This window comes from Schistocerca gregaria, chromosome 7 (assembly GCF_023897955.1).
Source record: "Schistocerca gregaria isolate iqSchGreg1 chromosome 7, iqSchGreg1.2, whole genome shotgun sequence".
NCBI classification, from domain to species: Eukaryota; Metazoa; Arthropoda; class Insecta; order Orthoptera; family Acrididae; genus Schistocerca; species Schistocerca gregaria.
Window position 1 is genome coordinate 108,893,049 of NC_064926.1, and position 17,662 is coordinate 108,910,710.

Sequence of the window (17,662 nt, forward strand, 5' to 3'; positions counted from 1 at the left end):
AGCCCTTGGTGGGATCGAACCCACAGCCCCCTCGTTATTAGCATAATAACACTCTAACTTGGTGAGCTTATTGCCCGCGCAATACGGCCGCTTCAGGACTCCACTACCCCAACCGCCGTTTCATCTATCTTTATTAAGGCCCTGCCATTCATTGAAACACTTACGTGTCACTGTTGACTCATTTTCGCCTGTCGCTTCGAGCCCAGAGCCACAACACAACGACCACGGAAACGTCCGTGAGAAGAGGTAAAACTCGACACAGGAAAAGTATGTTCCGCTATTTCTTTTCGACTGCTCAGCCTATGGGACGTGAGACGCCAGCACTGCTGTCACTGTCTTCCCTAGCAAAACCTCCATGGCGTGTTTCTGCGTAATTTACTTGTTCTACAACATGAATGGAGTAGGTTAGTTTCTGAATGATTAAAATGCATTGTCAGATGTGGGGTTCGAACCCACGCTCCCTTTCGGGAAGCAGAGCTTAAATCTGGCGCCTTAGACCGCTCGGCCAATCTGACGTGTGAGACAACAGCCCCAGTGACTTCCGTCTCTAGCATTATCTCAAGAACCTGACTGCGAAATCTGTTTCTTTTTTCGGTAGGACGGAATTATGTCAGTCTTACAATATTTAAGGCGCAATGTCAGATGTGGCGTAGGAAACGCATCCCGCGCTCTTCCGTCGTATCCAGTTTGAACTGTAACTAGCACAACTGTATTTAGAAATAGGATAATTTCCACATTGACGCAAAAGAAAGCAGACATTAGCAAACGGCATCTAAGGCCGTTTCCTAGCAACAGCCACGCTGTGCATTACGTACTCGTGGGAAGCCAATGAAATACTTCGTGTGAGGATGGAACTGTCGACCTTCACTTTACAATACTTAGGCACTGCCCCGGCGGTACCGACGCATACGTACTGAAACGTCTTTGGATCGTCAGTGAGTACTGCATATTAGAAATTTCGTGTTGGCCCTGATGTGCATTAAAGGGCAGATTTCTTCAGTGGAAGTCAGTTCTGCGCCTAGTCACAGTATATCGCCCTAGCAGCACCAGGAAAACGGGTTCAGATGTGCTCGCCTTCCACTCGGCGTTGAGCGCCTACAGCGAGATAGCCTTCGTCCTCTGGCGCCAGGAGGGAAGGCGACACATCACGGCGCAAACAGCTTGTAGCGGAAGGCAGTGGTGGTGTGTCGGTCAGCGTGGTTGCTTCCCAAGTAGCTGATCCGGGTTCGAAACCCGGACACCACACGGAAGTTGTCTCCTTTACTCAGGAGAGTGTGTTCAACGCTACTTGATCTTCGAATTTCCGAACAGTTGTGGTACGAATGGTTTTCCTCCACCCCTCGTCTCGCTCCGCGAAGGCTAGTGCGGATTACGATTCACAGCATCGTGTGTCCTCATGTGTCGACTTGTCTCGACTTTGCTCGGCTGACGCGAAAGCTGACGCTTGCAAATGGCCGTATATGTAGAGGACTGGCGCTAGAAACGACTGGGAGACGCCAAATCGACAAACACACAACGGACTCTTTCATTTGACAGTGGCCGCAGGTTCGCCCCTGTGCGTACCGAGAAGCAAGAGAGGTGTCAGCGTGCTGGACCGCAGGATTTCCGCGCAGCAGACTCAAAAACTAAGGAAAAAGGCAAAACTGAAGAAACCAATAGCTCGCGGACTTCCTAGGTGGTCACCCACCTGAGTACTAACCACGCCCAACGCTGTCGAATTTCGGTGATCGGGCATGGACCCGTGTCTTTGGCGTGGCATACAAGTTGGCGAGAACGTCGCCAGACGGGCGGACGCCTTAGTCCTTGTACAGATCACTTGGGATTTGCCTTTTAGGGAAACAAAATGGAATAGCCCTTGGTGGGATCGAACCCACAGCCCCCTCGTTATTAGCATAATAACACTCTAACTTGGTGAGCTTATTGCCCGCGCAATACGGCCGCTTCAGGACTCCACTACCCCAACCGCCGTTTCATCTATCTTTATTAAGGCCCTGCCATTCATTGAAACACTTACGTGTCACTGTTGACTCATTTTCGCCTGTCGCTTCGAGCCCAGAGCCACAACACAACGACCACGGAAACGTCCGTGAGAAGAGGTAAAACTCGACACAGGAAAAGTATGTTCCGCTATTTCTTTTCGACTGCTCAGCCTATGGGACGTGAGACGCCAGCACTGCTGTCACTGTCTTCCCTAGCAAAACCTCCATGGCGTGTTTCTGCGTAATTTACTTGTTCTACAACATGAATGGAGTAGGTTAGTTTCTGAATGATTAAAATGCATTGTCAGATGTGGGGTTCGAACCCACGCTCCCTTTCGGGAAGCAGAGCTTAAATCTGGTGCCTTAGACCGCTCGGCCAATCTGACGTGTGAGACAACAGCCCCAGTGACTTCCGTCTCTAGCATTATCTCAAGAACCTGACTGCGAAATCTGTTTCTTTTTTCGGTAGGACGGAATTATGTCAGTCTTACAATATTTAAGGCGCAATGTCAGATGTGGCGTAGGAAACGCATCCCGCGCTCTTCCGTCGTATCCAGTTTGAACTGTAACTAGCACAACTGTATTTAGTAATAGGATAATTTCCACATTGACGCAAAAGAAAGCAGATATTAGCAAACGGCATCTAAGGCCGTTTCCTAGCAACAGCCACGCTGTGCATTACGTACTCGTGGGAAGCCAATGAAATACTTCGTGTGAGGATGGAACTCTCGACCTTCACTTTACAATACTTAGGCACTGCCCCGGCGGTACCGACGCATACGTACTGAAACGTCTTTGGATCGTCAGTGAGTACTGCATATTAGAAATTTCGTGTTGGCCCTGATGTGCATTAAAGGGCAGATTTCTTCAGTGGAAGTCAGTTCTGCGCCTAGTCACAGTATATCGCCCTAGCAGCACCAGGAAAACGGGTTCAGATGTGCTCGCCTTCCACTCGGCGTTGAGCGCCTACAGCGAGATAGCCTTCGTCCTCTGGCGCCAGGAGGGAAGGCGACACATCACGGCGCAAACAGCTTGTAGCGGAAGGCAGTGGTGGTGTGTCGGTCAGCGTGGTTGCTTCCCAAGTAGCTGATCCGGGTTCGAAACCCGGACACCACACGGAAGTTGTCTCCTTTACTCAGGAGAGTGTGTTCAACGCTACTTGATCTTCGAATTTCCGAACAGTTGTGGTACGAATGGTTTTCCTCCACCCCTCGTCTCGCTCCGCGAAGGCTAGTGCGGATTACGATTCACAGCATCGTGTGTCCTCATGTGTCGACTTGTCTCGACTTTGCTCGGCTGACGCGAAAGCTGACGCTTGCAAATGGCCGTATATGTAGAGGACTGGCGCTAGAAACGACTGGGAGACGCCAAATCGACAAACACACAACGGACTCTTTCATTTGACAGTGGCCGCAGGTTCGCCCCTGTGCGTACCGAGAAGCAAGAGAGGTGTCAGCGTGCTGGACCGCAGGATTTCCGCGCAGCAGACTCAAAAACTAAGGAAAAAGGCAAAACTGAAGAAACCAATAGCTCGCGGACTTCCTAGGTGGTCACCCACCTGAGTACTAACCACGCCCAACGCTGTCGAATTTCGGTGATCGGGCATGGACCCGTGTCTTTGGCGTGGCATACAAGTTGGCGAGAACGTCGCCAGACGGGCGGACGCCTTAGTCCTTGTACAGATCACTTGGGATTTGCCTTTTAGGGAAACAAAATGGAATAGCCCTTGGTGGGATCGAACCCACAGCCCCCTCGTTATTAGCATAATAACACTCTAACTTGGTGAGCTTATTGCCCGCGCAATACGGCCGCTTCAGGACTCCACTACCCCAACCGCCGTTTCATCTATCTTTATTAAGGCCCTGCCATTCATTGAAACACTTACGTGTCACTGTTGACTCATTTTCGCCTGTCGCTTCGAGCCCAGAGCCACAACACAACGACCACGGAAACGTCCGTGAGAAGAGGTAAAACTCGACACAGGAAAAGTATGTTCCGCTATTTCTTTTCGACTGCTCAGCCTATGGGACGTGAGACGCCAGCACTGCTGTCACTGTCTTCCCTAGCAAAACCTCCATGGCGTGTTTCTGCGTAATTTACTTGTTCTACAACATGAATGGAGTAGGTTAGTTTCTGAATGATTAAAATGCATTGTCAGATGTGGGGTTCGAACCCACGCTCCCTTTCGGGAAGCAGAGCTTAAATCTGGCGCCTTAGACCGCTCGGCCAATCTGACGTGTGAGACAACAGCCCCAGTGACTTCCGTCTCTAGCATTATCTCAAGAACCTGACTGCGAAATCTGTTTCTTTTTTCGGTAGGACGGAATTATGTCAGTCTTACAATATTTAAGGCGCAATGTCAGATGTGGCGTAGGAAACGCATCCCGCGCTCTTCCGTCGTATCCAGTTTGAACTGTAACTAGCACAACTGTATTTAGAAATAGGATAATTTCCACATTGACGCAAAAGAAAGCAGACATTAGCAAACGGCATCTAAGGCCGTTTCCTAGCAACAGCCACGCTGTGCATTACGTACTCGTGGGAAGCCAATGAAATACTTCGTGTGAGGATGGAACTGTCGACCTTCACTTTACAATACTTAGGCACTGCCCCGGCGGTACCGACGCATACGTACTGAAACGTCTTTGGATCGTCAGTGAGTACTGCATATTAGAAATTTCGTGTTGGCCCTGATGTGCATTAAAGGGCAGATTTCTTCAGTGGAAGTCAGTTCTGCGCCTAGTCACAGTATATCGCCCTAGCAGCACCAGGAAAACGGGTTCAGATGTGCTCGCCTTCCACTCGGCGTTGAGCGCCTACAGCGAGATAGCCTTCGTCCTCTGGCGCCAGGAGGGAAGGCGACACATCACGGCGCAAACAGCTTGTAGCGGAAGGCAGTGGTGGTGTGTCGGTCAGCGTGGTTGCTTCCCAAGTAGCTGATCCGGGTTCGAAACCCGGACACCACACAGAAGTTGTCTCCTTTACTCAGGAGAGTGTGTTCAACGCTACTTGATCTTCGAATTTCCGAACAGTTGTGGTACGAATGGTTTTCCTCCACCCCTCGTCTCGCTCCGCGAAGGCTAGTGCGGATTACGATTCACAGCATCGTGTGTCCTCATGTGTCGACTTGTCTCGACTTTGCTCGGCTGACGCGAAAGCTGACGCTTGCAAATGGCCGTATATGTAGAGGACTGGCGCTAGAAACGACTGGGAGTCGCCAAATCGACAAACACACAACGGACTCTTTCATTTGACAGTGGCCGCAGGTTCGCCCCTGTGCGTACCGAGAAGCAAGAGAGGTGTCAGCGTGCTGGACCGCAGGATTTCCGCGCAGCAGACTCAAAAACAAAGGAAAAAGGCAAAACTGAAGAAACCAATAGCTCGCGGACTTCCTAGGTGGTCACCCACCTGAGTACTAACCACGCCCAACGCTGTCGAATTTCGGTGATCGGGCATGGACCCGTGTCTTTGGCGTGGCATACAAGTTGGCGAGAACGTCGCCAGACGTGCGGACGCCTTAGTCCTTGTACAGATCACTTGGGATTTGCCTTTTAGGGAAACAAAATGGAATAGCCCTTGGTGGGATCGAACCCACAGCCCCCTCGTTATTAGCATAATAACACTCTAACTTGGTGAGCTTATTGCCCGCGCAATACGGCCGCTTCAGGACTCCACTACCCCAACCGCCGTTTCATCTATCTTTATTAAGGCCCTGCCATTCATTGAAACACTTACGTGTCACTGTTGACTCATTTTCGCCTGTCGCTTCGAGCCCAGAGCCACAACACAACGACCACGGAAACGTCCGTGAGAAGAGGTAAAACTCGACACAGGAAAAGTATGTTCCGCTATTTCTTTTCGACTGCTCAGCCTATGGGACGTGAGACGCCAGCACTGCTGTCACTGTCTTCCCTAGCAAAACCTCCATGGCGTGTTTCTGCGTAATTTACTTGTTCTACAACATGAATGGAGTAGGTTAGTTTCTGAATGATTAAAATGCATTGTCAGATGTGGGGTTCGAACCCACGCTCCCTTTCGGGAAGCAGAGCTTAAATCTGGTGCCTTAGACCGCTCGGCCAATCTGACGTGTGAGACAACAGCCCCAGTGACTTCCGTCTCTAGCATTATCTCAAGAACCTGACTGCGAAATCTGTTTCTTTTTTCGGTAGGACGGAATTATGTCAGTCTTACAATATTTAAGGCGCAATGTCAGATGTGGCGTAGGAAACGCATCCCGCGCTCTTCCGTCGTATCCAGTTTGAACTGTAACTAGCACAACTGTATTTAGTAATAGGATAATTTCCACATTGACGCAAAAGAAAGCAGATATTAGCAAACGGCATCTAAGGCCGTTTCCTAGCAACAGCCACGCTGTGCATTACGTACTCGTGGGAAGCCAATGAAATACTTCGTGTGAGGATGGAACTCTCGACCTTCACTTTACAATACTTAGGCACTGCCCCGGCGGTACCGACGCATACGTACTGAAACGTCTTTGGATCGTCAGTGAGTACTGCATATTAGAAATTTCGTGTTGGCCCTGATGTGCATTAAAGGGCAGATTTCTTCAGTGGAAGTCAGTTCTGCGCCTAGTCACAGTATATCGCCCTAGCAGCACCAGGAAAACGGGTTCAGATGTGCTCGCCTTCCACTCGGCGTTGAGCGCCTACAGCGAGATAGCCTTCGTCCTCTGGCGCCAGGAGGGAAGGCGACACATCACGGCGCAAACAGCTTGTAGCGGAAGGCAGTGGTGGTGTGTCGGTCAGCGTGGTTGCTTCCCAAGTAGCTGATCCGGGTTCGAAACCCGGACACCACACGGAAGTTGTCTCCTTTACTCAGGAGAGTGTGTTCAACGCTACTTGATCTTCGAATTTCCGAACAGTTGTGGTACGAATGGTTTTCCTCCACCCCTCGTCTCGCTCCGCGAAGGCTAGTGCGGATTACGATTCACAGCATCGTGTGTCCTCATGTGTCGACTTGTCTCGACTTTGCTCGGCTGACGCGAAAGCTGACGCTTGCAAATGGCCGTATATGTAGAGGACTGGCGCTAGAAACGACTGGGAGACGCCAAATCGACAAACACACAACGGACTCTTTCATTTGACAGTGGCCGCAGGTTCGCCCCTGTGCGTACCGAGAAGCAAGAGAGGTGTCAGCGTGCTGGACCGCAGGATTTCCGCGCAGCAGACTCAAAAACTAAGGAAAAAGGCAAAACTGAAGAAACCAATAGCTCGCGGACTTCCTAGGTGGTCACCCACCTGAGTACTAACCACGCCCAACGCTGTCGAATTTCGGTGATCGGGCATGGACCCGTGTCTTTGGCGTGGCATACAAGTTGGCGAGAACGTCGCCAGACGGGCGGACGCCTTAGTCCTTGTACAGATCACTTGGGATTTGCCTTTTAGGGAAACAAAATGGAATAGCCCTTGGTGGGATCGAACCCACAGCCCCCTCGTTATTAGCATAATAACACTCTAACTTGGTGAGCTTATTGCCCGCGCAATACGGCCGCTTCAGGACTCCACTACCCCAACCGCCGTTTCATCTATCTTTATTAAGGCCCTGCCATTCATTGAAACACTTACGTGTCACTGTTGACTCATTTTCGCCTGTCGCTTCGAGCCCAGAGCCACAACACAACGACCACGGAAACGTCCGTGAGAAGAGGTAAAACTCGACACAGGAAAAGTATGTTCCGCTATTTCTTTTCGACTGCTCAGCCTATGGGACGTGAGACGCCAGCACTGCTGTCACTGTCTTCCCTAGCAAAACCTCCATGGCGTGTTTCTGCGTAATTTACTTGTTCTACAACATGAATGGAGTAGGTTAGTTTCTGAATGATTAAAATGCATTGTCAGATGTGGGGTTCGAACCCACGCTCCCTTTCGGGAAGCAGAGCTTAAATCTGGTGCCTTAGACCGCTCGGCCAATCTGACGTGTGAGACAACAGCCCCAGTGACTTCCGTCTCTAGCATTATCTCAAGAACCTGACTGCGAAATCTGTTTCTTTTTTCGGTAGGACGGAATTATGTCAGTCTTACAATATTTAAGGCGCAATGTCAGATGTGGCGTAGGAAACGCATCCCGCGCTCTTCCGTCGTATCCAGTTTGAACTGTAACTAGCACAACTGTATTTAGTAATAGGATAATTTCCACATTGACGCAAAAGAAAGCAGATATTAGCAAACGGCATCTAAGGCCGTTTCCTAGCAACAGCCACGCTGTGCATTACGTACTCGTGGGAAGCCAATGAAATACTTCGTGTGAGGATGGAACTGTCGACCTTCACTTTACAATACTTAGGCACTGCCCCGGCGGTACCGACGCATACGTACTGAAACGTCTTTGGATCGTCAGTGAGTACTGCATATTAGAAATTTCGTGTTGGCCCTGATGTGCATTAAAGGGCAGATTTCTTCAGTGGAAGTCAGTTCTGCGCCTAGTCACAGTATATCGCCCTAGCAGCACCAGGAAAACGGGTTCAGATGTGCTCGCCTTCCACTCGGCGTTGAGCGCCTACAGCGAGATAGCCTTCGTCCTCTGGCGCCAGGAGGGAAGGCGACACATCACGGCGCAAACAGCTTGTAGCGGAAGGCAGTGGTGGTGTGTCGGTCAGCGTGGTTGCTTCCCAAGTAGCTGATCCGGGTTCGAAACCCGGACACCACACGGAAGTTGTCTCCTTTACTCAGGAGAGTGTGTTCAACGCTACTTGATCTTCGAATTTCCGAACAGTTGTGGTACGAATGGTTTTCCTCCACCCCTCGTCTCGCTCCGCGAAGGCTAGTGCGGATTACGATTCACAGCATCGTGTGTCCTCATGTGTCGACTTGTCTCGACTTTGCTCGGCTGACGCGAAAGCTGACGCTTGCAAATGGCCGTATATGTAGAGGACTGGCGCTAGAAACGACTGGGAGTCGCCAAATCGACAAACACACAACGGACTCTTTCATTTGACAGTGGCCGCAGGTTCGCCCCTGTGCGTACCGAGAAGCAAGAGAGGTGTCAGCGTGCTGGACCGCAGGATTTCCGCGCAGCAGACTCAAAAACAAAGGAAAAAGGCAAAACTGAAGAAACCAATAGCTCGCGGACTTCCTAGGTGGTCACCCACCTGAGTACTAACCACGCCCAACGCTGTCGAATTTCGGTGATCGGGCATGGACCCGTGTCTTTGGCGTGGCATACAAGTTGGCGAGAACGTCGCCAGACGGGCGGACGCCTTAGTCCTTGTACAGATCACTTGGGATTTGCCTTTTAGGGAAACAAAATGGAATAGCCCTTGGTGGGATCGAACCCACAGCCCCCTCGTTATTAGCATAATAACACTCTAACTTGGTGAGCTTATTGCCCGCGCAATACGGCCGCTTCAGGACTCCACTACCCCAACCGCCGTTTCATCTATCTTTATTAAGGCCCTGCCATTCATTGAAACACTTACGTGTCACTGTTGACTCATTTTCGCCTGTCGCTTCGAGCCCAGAGCCACAACACAACGACCACGGAAACGTCCGTGAGAAGAGGTAAAACTCGACACAGGAAAAGTATGTTCCGCTATTTCTTTTCGACTGCTCAGCCTATGGGACGTGAGACGCCAGCACTGCTGTCACTGTCTTCCCTAGCAAAACCTCCATGGCGTGTTTCTGCGTAATTTACTTGTTCTACAACATGAATGGAGTAGGTTAGTTTCTGAATGATTAAAATGCATTGTCAGATGTGGGGTTCGAACCCACGCTCCCTTTCGGGAAGCAGAGCTTAAATCTGGTGCCTTAGACCGCTCGGCCAATCTGACGTGTGAGACAACAGCCCCAGTGACTTCCGTCTCTAGCATTATCTCAAGAACCTGACTGCGAAATCTGTTTCTTTTTTCGGTAGGACGGAATTATGTCAGTCTTACAATATTTAAGGCGCAATGTCAGATGTGGCGTAGGAAACGCATCCCGCGCTCTTCCGTCGTATCCAGTTTGAACTGTAACTAGCACAACTGTATTTAGTAATAGGATAATTTCCACATTGACGCAAAAGAAAGCAGATATTAGCAAACGGCATCTAAGGCCGTTTCCTAGCAACAGCCACGCTGTGCATTACGTACTCGTGGGAAGCCAATGAAATACTTCGTGTGAGGATGGAACTCTCGACATTCACTTTACAATACTTAGGCACTGCCCCGGCGGTACCGACGCATACGTACTGAAACGTCTTTGGATCGTCAGTGAGTACTGCATATTAGAAATTTCGTGTTGGCCCTGATGTGCATTAAAGGGCAGATTTCTTCAGTGGAAGTCAGTTCTGCGCCTAGTCACAGTATATCGCCCTAGCAGCACCAGGAAAACGGGTTCAGATGTGCTCGCCTTCCACTCGGCGTTGAGCGCCTACAGCGAGATAGCCTTCGTCCTCTGGCGCCAGGAGGGAAGGCGACACATCACGGCGCAAACAGCTTGTAGCGGAAGGCAGTGGTGGTGTGTCGGTCAGCGTGGTTGCTTCCCAAGTAGCTGATCCGGGTTCGAAACCCGGACACCACACGGAAGTTGTCTCCTTTACTCAGGAGAGTGTGTTCAACGCTACTTGATCTTCGAATTTCCGAACAGTTGTGGTACGAATGGTTTTCCTCCACCCCTCGTCTCGCTCCGCGAAGGCTAGTGCGGATTACGATTCACAGCATCGTGTGTCCTCATGTGTCGACTTGTCTCGACTTTGCTCGGCTGACGCGAAAGCTGACGCTTGCAAATGGCCGTATATGTAGAGGACTGGCGCTAGAAACGACTGGGAGACGCCAAATCGACAAACACACAACGGACTCTTTCATTTGACAGTGGCCGCAGGTTCGCCCCTGTGCGTACCGAGAAGCAAGAGAGGTGTCAGCGTGCTGGACCGCAGGATTTCCGCGCAGCAGACTCAAAAACTAAGGAAAAAGGCAAAACTGAAGAAACCAATAGCTCGCGGACTTCCTAGGTGGTCACCCACCTGAGTACTAACCACGCCCAACGCTGTCGAATTTCGGTGATCGGGCATGGACCCGTGTCTTTGGCGTGGCATACAAGTTGGCGAGAACGTCGCCAGACGGGCGGACGCCTTAGTCCTTGTACAGATCACTTGGGATTTGCCTTTTAGGGAAACAAAATGGAATAGCCCTTGGTGGGATCGAACCCACAGCCCCCTCGTTATTAGCATAATAACACTCTAACTTGGTGAGCTTATTGCCCGCGCAATACGGCCGCTTCAGGACTCCACTACCCCAACCGCCGTTTCATCTATCTTTATTAAGGCCCTGCCATTCATTGAAACACTTACGTGTCACTGTTGACTCATTTTCGCCTGTCGCTTCGAGCCCAGAGCCACAACACAACGACCACGGAAACGTCCGTGAGAAGAGGTAAAACTCGACACAGGAAAAGTATGTTCCGCTATTTCTTTTCGACTGCTCAGCCTATGGGACGTGAGACGCCAGCACTGCTGTCACTGTCTTCCCTAGCAAAACCTCCATGGCGTGTTTCTGCGTAATTTACTTGTTCTACAACATGAATGGAGTAGGTTAGTTTCTGAATGATTAAAATGCATTGTCAGATGTGGGGTTCGAACCCACGCTCCCTTTCGGGAAGCAGAGCTTAAATCTGGTGCCTTAGACCGCTCGGCCAATCTGACGTGTGAGACAACAGCCCCAGTGACTTCCGTCTCTAGCATTATCTCAAGAACCTGACTGCGAAATCTGTTTCTTTTTTCGGTAGGACGGAATTATGTCAGTCTTACAATATTTAAGGCGCAATGTCAGATGTGGCGTAGGAAACGCATCCCGCGCTCTTCCGTCGTATCCAGTTTGAACTGTAACTAGCACAACTGTATTTAGTAATAGGATAATTTCCACATTGACGCAAAAGAAAGCAGATATTAGCAAACGGCATCTAAGGCCGTTTCCTAGCAACAGCCACGCTGTGCATTACGTACTCGTGGGAAGCCAATGAAATACTTCGTGTGAGGATGGAACTCTCGACCTTCACTTTACAATACTTAGGCACTGCCCCGGCGGTACCGACGCATACGTACTGAAACGTCTTTGGATCGTCAGTGAGTACTGCATATTAGAAATTTCGTGTTGGCCCTGATGTGCATTAAAGGGCAGATTTCTTCAGTGGAAGTCAGTTCTGCGCCTAGTCACAGTATATCGCCCTAGCAGCACCAGGAAAACGGGTTCAGATGTGCTCGCCTTCCACTCGGCGTTGAGCGCCTACAGCGAGATAGCCTTCGTCCTCTGGCGCCAGGAGGGAAGGCGACACATCACGGCGCAAACAGCTTGTAGCGGAAGGCAGTGGTGGTGTGTCGGTCAGCGTGGTTGCTTCCCAAGTAGCTGATCCGGGTTCGAAACCCGGACACCACACGGAAGTTGTCTCCTTTACTCAGGAGAGTGTGTTCAACGCTACTTGATCTTCGAATTTCCGAACAGTTGTGGTACGAATGGTTTTCCTCCACCCCTCGTCTCGCTCCGCGAAGGCTAGTGCGGATTACGATTCACAGCATCGTGTGTCCTCATGTGTCGACTTGTCTCGACTTTGCTCGGCTGACGCGAAAGCTGACGCTTGCAAATGGCCGTATATGTAGAGGACTGGCGCTAGAAACGACTGGGAGACGCCAAATCGACAAACACACAACGGACTCTTTCATTTGACAGTGGCCGCAGGTTCGCCCCTGTGCGTACCGAGAAGCAAGAGAGGTGTCAGCGTGCTGGACCGCAGGATTTCCGCGCAGCAGACTCAAAAACTAAGGAAAAAGGCAAAACTGAAGAAACCAATAGCTCGCGGACTTCCTAGGTGGTCACCCACCTGAGTACTAACCACGCCCAACGCTGTCGAATTTCGGTGATCGGGCATGGACCCGTGTCTTTGGCGTGGCATACAAGTTGGCGAGAACGTCGCCAGACGGGCGGACGCCTTAGTCCTTGTACAGATCACTTGGGATTTGCCTTTTAGGGAAACAAAATGGAATAGCCCTTGGTGGGATCGAACCCACAGCCCCCTCGTTATTAGCATAATAACACTCTAACTTGGTGAGCTTATTGCCCGCGCAATACGGCCGCTTCAGGACTCCACTACCCCAACCGCCGTTTCATCTATCTTTATTAAGGCCCTGCCATTCATTGAAACACTTACGTGTCACTGTTGACTCATTTTCGCCTGTCGCTTCGAGCCCAGAGCCACAACACAACGACCACGGAAACGTCCGTGAGAAGAGGTAAAACTCGACACAGGAAAAGTATGTTCCGCTATTTCTTTTCGACTGCTCAGCCTATGGGACGTGAGACGCCAGCACTGCTGTCACTGTCTTCCCTAGCAAAACCTCCATGGCGTGTTTCTGCGTAATTTACTTGTTCTACAACATGAATGGAGTAGGTTAGTTTCTGAATGATTAAAATGCATTGTCAGATGTGGGGTTCGAACCCACGCTCCCTTTCGGGAAGCAGAGCTTAAATCTGGCGCCTTAGACCGCTCGGCCAATCTGACGTGTGAGACAACAGCCCCAGTGACTTCCGTCTCTAGCATTATCTCAAGAACCTGACTGCGAAATCTGTTTCTTTTTTCGGTAGGACGGAATTATGTCAGTCTTACAATATTTAAGGCGCAATGTCAGATGTGGCGTAGGAAACGCATCCCGCGCTCTTCCGTCGTATCCAGTTTGAACTGTAACTAGCACAACTGTATTTAGAAATAGGATAATTTCCACATTGACGCAAAAGAAAGCAGACATTAGCAAACGGCATCTAAGGCCGTTTCCTAGCAACAGCCACGCTGTGCATTACGTACTCGTGGGAAGCCAATGAAATACTTCGTGTGAGGATGGAACTGTCGACCTTCACTTTACAATACTTAGGCACTGCCCCGGCGGTACCGACGCATACGTACTGAAACGTCTTTGGATCGTCAGTGAGTACTGCATATTAGAAATTTCGTGTTGGCCCTGATGTGCATTAAAGGGCAGATTTCTTCAGTGGAAGTCAGTTCTGCGCCTAGTCACAGTATATCGCCCTAGCAGCACCAGGAAAACGGGTTCAGATGTGCTCGCCTTCCACTCGGCGTTGAGCGCCTACAGCGAGATAGCCTTCGTCCTCTGGCGCCAGGAGGGAAGGCGACACATCACGGCGCAAACAGCTTGTAGCGGAAGGCAGTGGTGGTGTGTCGGTCAGCGTGGTTGCTTCCCAAGTAGCTGATCCGGGTTCGAAACCCGGACACCACACAGAAGTTGTCTCCTTTACTCAGGAGAGTGTGTTCAACGCTACTTGATCTTCGAATTTCCGAACAGTTGTGGTACGAATGGTTTTCCTCCACCCCTCGTCTCGCTCCGCGAAGGCTAGTGCGGATTACGATTCACAGCATCGTGTGTCCTCATGTGTCGACTTGTCTCGACTTTGCTCGGCTGACGCGAAAGCTGACGCTTGCAAATGGCCGTATATGTAGAGGACTGGCGCTAGAAACGACTGGGAGTCGCCAAATCGACAAACACACAACGGACTCTTTCATTTGACAGTGGCCGCAGGTTCGCCCCTGTGCGTACCGAGAAGCAAGAGAGGTGTCAGCGTGCTGGACCGCAGGATTTCCGCGCAGCAGACTCAAAAACAAAGGAAAAAGGCAAAACTGAAGAAACCAATAGCTCGCGGACTTCCTAGGTGGTCACCCACCTGAGTACTAACCACGCCCAACGCTGTCGAATTTCGGTGATCGGGCATGGACCCGTGTCTTTGGCGTGGCATACAAGTTGGCGAGAACGTCGCCAGACGTGCGGACGCCTTAGTCCTTGTACAGATCACTTGGGATTTGCCTTTTAGGGAAACAAAATGGAATAGCCCTTGGTGGGATCGAACCCACAGCCCCCTCGTTATTAGCATAATAACACTCTAACTTGGTGAGCTTATTGCCCGCGCAATACGGCCGCTTCAGGACTCCACTACCCCAACCGCCGTTTCATCTATCTTTATTAAGGCCCTGCCATTCATTGAAACACTTACGTGTCACTGTTGACTCATTTTCGCCTGTCGCTTCGAGCCCAGAGCCACAACACAACGACCACGGAAACGTCCGTGAGAAGAGGTAAAACTCGACACAGGAAAAGTATGTTCCGCTATTTCTTTTCGACTGCTCAGCCTATGGGACGTGAGACGCCAGCACTGCTGTCACTGTCTTCCCTAGCAAAACCTCCATGGCGTGTTTCTGCGTAATTTACTTGTTCTACAACATGAATGGAGTAGGTTAGTTTCTGAATGATTAAAATGCATTGTCAGATGTGGGGTTCGAACCCACGCTCCCTTTCGGGAAGCAGAGCTTAAATCTGGTGCCTTAGACCGCTCGGCCAATCTGACGTGTGAGACAACAGCCCCAGTGACTTCCGTCTCTAGCATTATCTCAAGAACCTGACTGCGAAATCTGTTTCTTTTTTCGGTAGGACGGAATTATGTCAGTCTTACAATATTTAAGGCGCAATGTCAGATGTGGCGTAGGAAACGCATCCCGCGCTCTTCCGTCGTATCCAGTTTGAACTGTAACTAGCACAACTGTATTTAGTAATAGGATAATTTCCACATTGACGCAAAAGAAAGCAGATATTAGCAAACGGCATCTAAGGCCGTTTCCTAGCAACAGCCACGCTGTGCATTACGTACTCGTGGGAAGCCAATGAAATACTTCGTGTGAGGATGGAACTCTCGACCTTCACTTTACAATACTTAGGCACTGCCCCGGCGGTACCGACGCATACGTACTGAAACGTCTTTGGATCGTCAGTGAGTACTGCATATTAGAAATTTCGTGTTGGCCCTGATGTGCATTAAAGGGCAGATTTCTTCAGTGGAAGTCAGTTCTGCGCCTAGTCACAGTATATCGCCCTAGCAGCACCAGGAAAACGGGTTCAGATGTGCTCGCCTTCCACTCGGCGTTGAGCGCCTACAGCGAGATAGCCTTCGTCCTCTGGCGCCAGGAGGGAAGGCGACACATCACGGCGCAAACAGCTTGTAGCGGAAGGCAGTGGTGGTGTGTCGGTCAGCGTGGTTGCTTCCCAAGTAGCTGATCCGGGTTCGAAACCCGGACACCACACGGAAGTTGTCTCCTTTACTCAGGAGAGTGTGTTCAACGCTACTTGATCTTCGAATTTCCGAACAGTTGTGGTACGAATGGTTTTCCTCCACCCCTCGTCTCGCTCCGCGAAGGCTAGTGCGGATTACGATTCACAGCATCGTGTGTCCTCATGTGTCGACTTGTCTCGACTTTGCTCGGCTGACGCGAAAGCTGACGCTTGCAAATGGCCGTATATGTAGAGGACTGGCGCTAGAAACGACTGGGAGACGCCAAATCGACAAACACACAACGGACTCTTTCATTTGACAGTGGCCGCAGGTTCGCCCCTGTGCGTACCGAGAAGCAAGAGAGGTGTCAGCGTGCTGGACCGCAGGATTTCCGCGCAGCAGACTCAAAAACTAAGGAAAAAGGCAAAACTGAAGAAACCAATAGCTCGCGGACTTCCTAGGTGGTCACCCACCTGAGTACTAACCACGCCCAACGCTGTCGAATTTCGGTGATCGGGCATGGACCCGTGTCTTTGGCGTGGCATACAAGTTGGCGAGAACGTCGCCAGACGGGCGGACGCCTTAGTCCTTGTACAGATCACTTGGGATTTGCCTTTTAGGGAAACAAAATGGAATAGCCCTTGGTGGGATCGAACCCACAGCCCCCTCGTTATTAGCATAATAACACTCTAACTTGGTGAGCTTATTGCCCGCGCAATACGGCCGCTTCAGGACTCCACTACCCCAACCGCCGTTTCATCTATCTTTATTAAGGCCCTGCCATTCATTGAAACACTTACGTGTCACTGTTGACTCATTTTCGCCTGTCGCTTCGAGCCCAGAGCCACAACACAACGACCACGGAAACGTCCGTGAGAAGAGGTAAAACTCGACACAGGAAAAGTATGTTCCGCTATTTCTTTTCGACTGCTCAGCCTATGGGACGTGAGACGCCAGCACTGCTGTCACTGTCTTCCCTAGCAAAACCTCCATGGCGTGTTTCTGCGTAATTTACTTGTTCTACAACATGAATGGAGTAGGTTAGTTTCTGAATGATTAAAATGCATTGTCAGATGTGGGGTTCGAACCCACGCTCCCTTTCGGGAAGCAGAGCTTAAATCTGGTGCCTTAGACCGCTCGGCCAATCTGACGTGTGAGACAACAGCCCCAGTGACTTCCGTCTCTAGCATTATCTCAAGAACCTGACTGCGAAATCTGTTTCTTTTTTCGGTAGGACGGAATTATGTCAGTCTTACAATATTTAAGGCGCAATGTCAGATGTGGCGTAGGAAACGCATCCCGCGCTCTTCCGTCGTATCCAGTTTGAACTGTAACTAGCACAACTGTATTTAGTAATAGGATAATTTCCACATTGACGCAAAAGAAAGCAGATATTAGCAAACGGCATCTAAGGCCGTTTCCTAGCAACAGCCACGCTGTGCATTACGTACTCGTGGGAAGCCAATGAAATACTTCGTGTGAGGATGGAACTGTCGACCTTCACTTTACAATACTTAGGCACTGCCCCGGCGGTACCGACGCATACGTACTGAAACGTCTTTGGATCGTCAGTGAGTACTGCATATTAGAAATTTCGTGTTGGCCCTGATGTGCATTAAAGGGCAGATTTCTTCAGTGGAAGTCAGTT

At 50.4% G+C, this 17,662-nt stretch overlaps 10 non-coding genes across 10 annotated transcripts; all 10 read right to left on the bottom strand.

Annotated features, from left to right (window-relative positions):
- Positions 1 to 431: 431 nt before the first annotated feature.
- On the bottom strand, positions 432 to 515 carry Trnal-uaa (transfer RNA leucine (anticodon UAA)). The gene has a single exon. It is a non-coding gene; the product is annotated as a tRNA-Leu (tRNA).
- A 1,766-nt stretch (positions 516 to 2,281) lies between these two features.
- Positions 2,282 to 2,365, bottom strand: Trnal-uaa (transfer RNA leucine (anticodon UAA)). The gene has a single exon. It is a non-coding gene; the product is annotated as a tRNA-Leu (tRNA).
- A 1,766-nt stretch (positions 2,366 to 4,131) lies between these two features.
- On the bottom strand, positions 4,132 to 4,215 carry Trnal-uaa (transfer RNA leucine (anticodon UAA)). The gene has a single exon. It is a non-coding gene; the product is annotated as a tRNA-Leu (tRNA).
- A 1,766-nt stretch (positions 4,216 to 5,981) lies between these two features.
- Positions 5,982 to 6,065, bottom strand: Trnal-uaa (transfer RNA leucine (anticodon UAA)). Its single transcript has one exon. It is a non-coding gene; the product is annotated as a tRNA-Leu (tRNA).
- A 1,766-nt stretch (positions 6,066 to 7,831) lies between these two features.
- Positions 7,832 to 7,915, bottom strand: Trnal-uaa (transfer RNA leucine (anticodon UAA)). The gene has a single exon. It is a non-coding gene; the product is annotated as a tRNA-Leu (tRNA).
- Positions 7,916 to 9,681: 1,766 nt separating this feature from the next.
- Positions 9,682 to 9,765, bottom strand: Trnal-uaa (transfer RNA leucine (anticodon UAA)). Its single transcript has one exon. It is a non-coding gene; the product is annotated as a tRNA-Leu (tRNA).
- Positions 9,766 to 11,531: 1,766 nt separating this feature from the next.
- Trnal-uaa (transfer RNA leucine (anticodon UAA)) lies at positions 11,532 to 11,615 on the bottom strand. Its single transcript has one exon. It is a non-coding gene; the product is annotated as a tRNA-Leu (tRNA).
- A 1,766-nt stretch (positions 11,616 to 13,381) lies between these two features.
- Trnal-uaa (transfer RNA leucine (anticodon UAA)) lies at positions 13,382 to 13,465 on the bottom strand. Its single transcript has one exon. It is a non-coding gene; the product is annotated as a tRNA-Leu (tRNA).
- Positions 13,466 to 15,231: 1,766 nt separating this feature from the next.
- Trnal-uaa (transfer RNA leucine (anticodon UAA)) lies at positions 15,232 to 15,315 on the bottom strand. The gene has a single exon. It is a non-coding gene; the product is annotated as a tRNA-Leu (tRNA).
- A 1,766-nt stretch (positions 15,316 to 17,081) lies between these two features.
- On the bottom strand, positions 17,082 to 17,165 carry Trnal-uaa (transfer RNA leucine (anticodon UAA)). The gene has a single exon. It is a non-coding gene; the product is annotated as a tRNA-Leu (tRNA).
- Positions 17,166 to 17,662: the final 497 nt, after the last annotated feature.